The sequence below is a fragment of the Eptatretus burgeri genome, chromosome 8 (assembly GCF_056783735.1).
Source record: "Eptatretus burgeri isolate ZD-2024b chromosome 8, Ebu_testis_v1, whole genome shotgun sequence".
Classification (NCBI taxonomy): domain Eukaryota; kingdom Metazoa; phylum Chordata; class Myxini; order Myxiniformes; family Myxinidae; genus Eptatretus; species Eptatretus burgeri.
In genome coordinates, this window is record NC_140968.1 from 85,201,352 (window position 1) to 85,208,207 (window position 6,856).

General features: G+C 45.5%; 1 pseudogene; it reads left to right on the forward strand.

The window, feature by feature from the left end:
- Window positions 1-3,367: 3,367 nt before the first annotated feature.
- LOC147022198 (uncharacterized) lies at window positions 3,368-6,635 on the forward strand (annotated as a pseudogene).
- Window positions 6,636-6,856: the final 221 nt, after the last annotated feature.

Genomic DNA, 6,856 nt, shown 5'->3' on the forward strand with positions numbered 1-6,856 from the left:
GAGAGAAAGCAGAAGGCCATTCTGGGAAAATTTTATCCCATACCTCCCCAAAAAACCCAGACAGTAGATAGCTACCAAAAAGACATTCTCGAGCTGTTCAAACATGAGGAACAAAAAGGTGACCTCACATTCAAAAAGACCCCCTGGGCCATTGGACATTTTCTGTGAGGGTGGCAGATGGATGTTCCAATGTTTTTCCGACTAGAGGCTGACCCTAAATTCCTTCCTGGAAGTTGTGCACCCCAAGATTCACAAGAAACTAGTGGAAGAGATCCTCACCTTGAAGGGGGTTAAATTCCAACTTGTTTTAAAGGTTCTCTTCCGGAAGGGAAAGATTGACAAGGAGAGGAAGGAGTGGGTGTATATGCCTGCAGTATTCCGGCACAAGCAGGAGGCCATCTTACAAGCTCATGAGATCGGCGGTGCACTTGACACGGCTTTCCCATACCTCCTGGAGACCCTTGAAAAGTGGACGAGTCTCGGCTCTGGCTGGGAGGTTGACAGAGTGGAACTTCTGTGGCTGGTCATCGCTCGCTACCAGCCTCTGAGGGGTGGCTCTTATATCCCTCTGCTAGCAGCTCTCAGAAACAATAAAGTTGTGGTCATTGTACAGAACATGGATGACCAGTGTCTCTGTGGGGCTCTTCGCTCGGCCTTGTTTCCAGCAGAAAAAAATGCCGAAAGGTCTTCCAAGTATCCGACAGAAGATGGCCTCGACTTCACAAGGATCGACTTGCCTACACCCATCTCACGAATTGAGAACGTTGAAAGACAGAACATCTTAGCTCTCAATGTCTTCGGCTGGGATAAGGGTGTAATTGTTCATAGGCTTAGAAAGCAACACGAAGGTATCACAGGGATCAACCTCCTGCTGATCGAGAAAGCCAAAAAGTTTCATTACACTTGGATCAAAGACCTCAACCGCCAACTTCATGATCAGAGTAAGTACAATGGGCGCAAACACTTCTGTGAGAGGTGCCTCCATGGATACTCCCACGAGGAGCTGCTGGAGGCACATAGATCAAAATGTAAGTGCATAGGGCAAACTGCGAGAAGGGTAGAGAGACCAGAGTAGAGGAAAAACATGATCTCTTTTCAGAACTGGCACAAGCAGCAACCAGCTCCCTTCATCATTTATGCTGACATTGAGGCCCTTACCAACAAGATTAATGGGCCAGAGCTCAACCCTGACCAGGGCAACACACAGAAGCATGAGGCTTGCGGCTACATCGTGGTAAGGTGTGATGGTCAAACCGAGCCTCCAGTGGTCTACTGGGGTCCAGACACAGCGGAACACTTCCTCAATGCTATTCAGAAGGAGGGGAGACACATTAAGGATATCCTAAGCAACCGGAAGCTTTTGAGAATGACACCCCAAGACTGGCAGACATACAACACCTGCATTAACTGCCACATATGAGATAAGCCTCTGATAGTTGAAGTGGGGCAACGCAACTCAGTCCTCGATCACTGTCATATCACCGGAAAGTTTTGTGGGGGAGCCCACAGAAATTGCAACCTAATGCTGAGGATAAAACAGAAACAAATAATCACCACTGTAGTCATTCACAACTTGAGGGGCTGTTACTCGCATCTTCTGATGCAGGCTATCATCGAAGTGGAAGGTACCATGACCTGTATCCCAAACAACATGGAAAAGTACATTTAATTCTTTCTCAAGCGTGATGCTAAGGAGGGGACTCAAGAAGGTGAAAAAACTAAGAGCTCTTCATTTGAATTCCGGTTCATTGGCAGTGCCCAGTTCCTCCTGGCTTCCTCAGACAGGGTTGTCTGCAGTACGATTGGGGCATCTGAAGTGTGCACAACCTGTAAATAGGAAGAGCAAGGAGTCATCATCAAGGACTGGCAGCTTGTGTCTCGGTGTCTGAAATGTGGCAAAGAAAACTGCAAAAATCAAGAGCCTTCATGTTTATCCATCACCGCAAGGTATACACCAGTGCATGTGTACCTACTCGCGTGTAAAGGGGTGTACCCCTACGAGTACATGGACTCCTTTGAGTGGTTCACAGATCCTCTTCCTCTCCAGGAGGCCTGCGACAGCAAGCTCAGTGAAGGGAACATCAGTCAAGAGGATTACACCTATGCCCAAAAGGTTTGGACTGCTTATGAGTGTAAAGACATAGGAGGCTACCATGACTTCTACCTCCATACAGACATGCTCCTTCCGGCTGATGTCTTTGAGACCTTCAGAAAGACCTGCAAGCAACAATATGGTCTTGACCCTGCCCACTACTACACGAGTCCTGGCCTGAGCTGGGATGCACTCCTGAAGAAAACTGGCGTAGAGCTCAAACTTCTCATGGACTACAACCAGCACCTCTTCATGAAGAATAGTCTGCACGGTGGCATCTCCATGGTCTTAAAATGCCACTCAAAGGCAAACAACCTGCATGTTGATGCATACGACTCAAGCAGACCTAATAGCCATATCTTATACCTCGACACCAACAACCTATATGGCTGGGGTATGAGCCAGTGGCTTTGAGTGGGTAGAGGACTGCAGGCAGCTTGCTGGGAGCATTGTAGATCACCAAACAGAGAGCCCTGTGGGATACATCTTGGAAGTGGACCTAGAATATCCTGAGGAGCTGCACAACAAGCACAATGCCTATCCACTGGCACCAGAGCGAATGACAGTTCAGAAGGAGTGCATGTCAGAATACCAGCAAGAACTTAGGGGGAAGTTGGTCGAAGTAATAAAGCTGGTGCCTAACCTCTTCGACAAGACCAAGTATGTGCTGCACTACCACAACCTTTAGCTCTATCTCTCCCTGGGTATGAGGCTTAAGAAGGTCCACCGAGCTCTGCGGTTCAACCAGAGCCCCTGGATGGAGTCCTACATTAGGTGAACACAGAGCTTCACAATGAGGCCTCCAGCGACTTCAAAAAGGATCTCTGCAAGCTCGTGAACAATTCTGTGTTTGGCAAGATGGTGGAAAACTTGCACAACCATGTAGACGTTAAGCTGGTCCATGCTCATGAGGCGAACAAGCTGCAGAGCCTCATCTCATGCCCAAGATTTGCACGGCAAAAGATATTCGATAACGACCTCGCTGCTCTTCACATGAATAAGACCAGACTGGCACTAAATCGACCTGTCTATGTGGGTTTGAGCATCTTGGACCTGTCAAAGCATGTCATGTACGATTTCTACTCCAACCAACTGATAGAGCAATCCGGGGACTGATGCAACCTCCTCTACTCAGATACTGACTCTCTCCTTCTCGAGATCCAGACAGAAGATGTATACGCGGGCAGGGCCGCACATGCATAGCTCGAAGACACAAGTAACTACCCGAAAGACCACCCACTCCACAGTGATAAAAACAAGAAGGTGCTCGGCAAGATGAAGGACGAATGCGCCGGCCGCCCCTTCCCCAAGTACGTGGGGCTTCATGTTAAGATGTATTCCATCCTCGAGGTCAGTGGGAAGGGCATCTGGAAGGCTAATGGTGTGAAGAAATGTGTAGTAAAGAACCACCTTCACCGTGAGCAGTACAGAGAGAGGCTCTATGACAGGAAAACCTTCAGGCATGGTATAGATATGCTGAGAAGCGAGTTACACCAGATCTATGGTATACAGGTAAACAAGGTGTCTTTATCCCCTTTCGACTCCAAGTGGTGGATCGCGGAAAATGGCGTTGACACACTTGCATACGGGTGCAAAGACATCCCTGGCCCCTTCGATGAGCTACTTTGCAAAAAGCAGGAGGTAATACTGTTATGGATTTGGAAGCCATTTACATACAAACAGACAGCAGTCCCCAAGCTTAGTTACCTCGATAAGTATGTGTTTATAGTTAGGGTCCCCTACCTGTGTCTAATGGGAATTACATGTGTGCGCTGCGTGGTACTGTTTTAGTCAGGGTTTTTGCAATACAAATCGAGCCTCCAGCCAACCGAAACCATCACTCCTTCACTCCGCACATCGCGCCATTACACACGCGTGTCCAGCCACGTACGTGGGTGGAGATTTCCATTGTCTCAGATCGAGACTCCGCCCAGAAAGGCAGGGGCATGCCCCTTGTCCAATCACGCACAGAGGGCGACTTTCCCATGACACCACGGCCAATGAGGGTTGAGGTGCCTCAGATGGCGATTTTCTCACCCTGCACAATAAATGAATAAAGGAACACCAGGCTCCGGAGCGCTAGTCTTGGGGGTCGCGGGTCATGGTGCTGGCTGGTTCGTCTGGTCCTGGGTCATCGTCGTCTCTGGTCTTCTCCTTGGTCTTGGTTCATTGGTGCGTGGCTGGTTGGAGAGCGCGGTCCCTGGTGCTTGGTGCGGCAAGGAAGGTGTGGGTTCGAGTCCCCCCCCCCCGAACCAGCTCGTCTTGACCAGACCGCACGAGGCGGAAAGGTGCCAAACCGGCCCCATTTCTTTTGGGTGTGTCTGTGTGTGTCGGTGGCACCCGTCCTGTGAGTAGAAACTGTAAAGTGCCTGTGTTTATTGTAAATTGCATTCTGATAGTCGGTTTAACTCTGCTCTTTTTGTGCTCTCATGCCCCATTATAAATAAACCCCCCAATTGTTCAATGTCCCAGCTCGTTGTTGTGCTTTCTATTATTGACCCAGTACGGTTCGTGCTTGAGAACCAGTAAGCCGATTGGGCTGTAAGTTGTCGTTTGGACTGATGGACTTTGGTAATTCCGCTCGGTTACACCGAACCGAGGTCGCTAGAGCTACCCGGTTCGACAGAGTCCGTTGAGGGTGTGACTTCCCCGGTAATTTGACGACATGGGTACTTAGGTATATTGAAATTTGGCTATTAATCCTACCCCACGCCGTCAGAGAATTGGCGAGCATGGTCCTTAAGTAACCCGGGACCTTTGCAGTTGTCCGAAGGTTACGACCTGCAATTCCGGGTGTTCGGTGGAGACGACCCTACTGCTCCACCTAGCAGTCGCTCCTCGCCACCGACCCCTGGCCCACAACAATATTAAATTTCAACGAAAATACAAACGGAGTTTTCATCGATCTGGGAAAGCAAGATACTATTTAACAACCATAGAAATATCCCAAATCACTTAGATGTCTCATAGTAGGCCTGAGCAGATGTGGGAAAAGTTATTTGCTTTGAAAGGTGCTCCTTACTCTCAGCTTCTTAGATTACGACAATTTACTCATTTTAACAAAGTCAAGCTTTCATCCCGAATATCAACTGCTTTCACAAGGTTTCAACACAGGTCTTCAAAAGGAAGACATAATCGGTTTGTTCAAACTTCAAAACAAGCGAAATGATTATAACATTGAAGATGTCGTACAGTGATTTTGCCAAACTAAAAAGAAAAAGAAATCAAACCCTCCAGTATCTTGTATTCTTAGAAATAACACGGATGACATACCCTCACCACAAAATTTGGAGAAATTACAAAAGAACCTTATTATATTTGATGATTGTGTAAATGAAAAAAACCAAACGGTAATGGATAGCTACTCTACCAGAGGGAGACACCTCTTGTATTTGTATTTATCGATCACAGTCATACTTTCAACTTCTGCATCGCTCAATAAGAAATAATGCAAATACCTTCATACTCTTCAAGCTAAACGTGAGAGATACGCAGAATTTTTGGAGAGATAACTGTTTAACAGTATGTTGTAAAAGCGAATTTGAAGACTTCATGAAGCCCATGAAGGGCAATTATAATTACCTCGTTGTTAAAGAACATGAGATGCTTTATAATATTTTTCAAAAAATAGATAGATGTGCAAGAACGAGCAAGAAGATTTAAGGAACATCAAAGGTGGGTTTCCCAAGTAGCTCAACAAGAACAAGACATCTGGAAGAAACGGAGGCAAAAACTAACGGGTGAAGAAACGTTTGAAAGAAAACAAGAGAAATTTTTTAAACCGCTTCTGAAAGCTTCTCAACAAAAAAATGGTAGAAACGGGGTTTGCACAATTCCTTAAACAGAATACACCCCTAGAAGACTTCAAATGATAAAATATTTTGGTCAAATGACGGAGCAAGAGCGAGAAGGCATTGCAGAATTAGAATATGATGATGAGGGATTATTCAAACAACTGGATGAGGCAAATCAACCTCCCAATTATGTTTTGAGAGCTCTTCAAAACAATGAATACTCAGTGGATTCAAAAACCATAGCAGGTCTCATTCCAACAGATGAATCAGCAATATTATATCTTGTCAAACAGAAGGTATTGATATTTAATGATAAATTGGCCTTTCTAAGCTCTGCTCGATCAAATGTTAAATTAACTCCAAGATTAATGTTTCTTCCAACAAAAGATGGGTATCACGATTCAACTTATTTTGATGAACCTTTGAATTTGAAAAATGAGGATGACAAAGTATACATTATTGATTTACTGGACTCATTGGCTGGGGTTTATGTTGCTGGGATAATTGGAAGGAGGAATGAGAAGGAAAAACATATTGAAGCATAAAGTAAGCTTGGTTCAGGTTCTGGTGTTAGCTTTCTTCCAAATGACCCAGCATAGCTAGTTAATAGACTGCTATTACTATTAGGTAGTAAGAAGGCTGGAAACAACAATTGTTTTAATGAGGCTTCAGCCGTTTTAGAGCAGTTGATGAATATGAAAATAATGAATGAAGGCCAATACAAAGATATTTTATCCTATATGCAATGAGAAGCATGAGCTTAAGCTTTAACTTCACAACTAGTTATCACACAGCTTCGTTCCCAAAACCACTACAACTTGACCTTACAAAACAATACAAAGCTTCACTATTGTCAATGGAAACTTATAATACCCTGTTCAGTATCACAGAGAAAAAGTAACAAGTTCAGTTATAATCCGGGAAGCGGGTATAAAACGATAACAATCCCACCCGGAGAATATGAGATTTC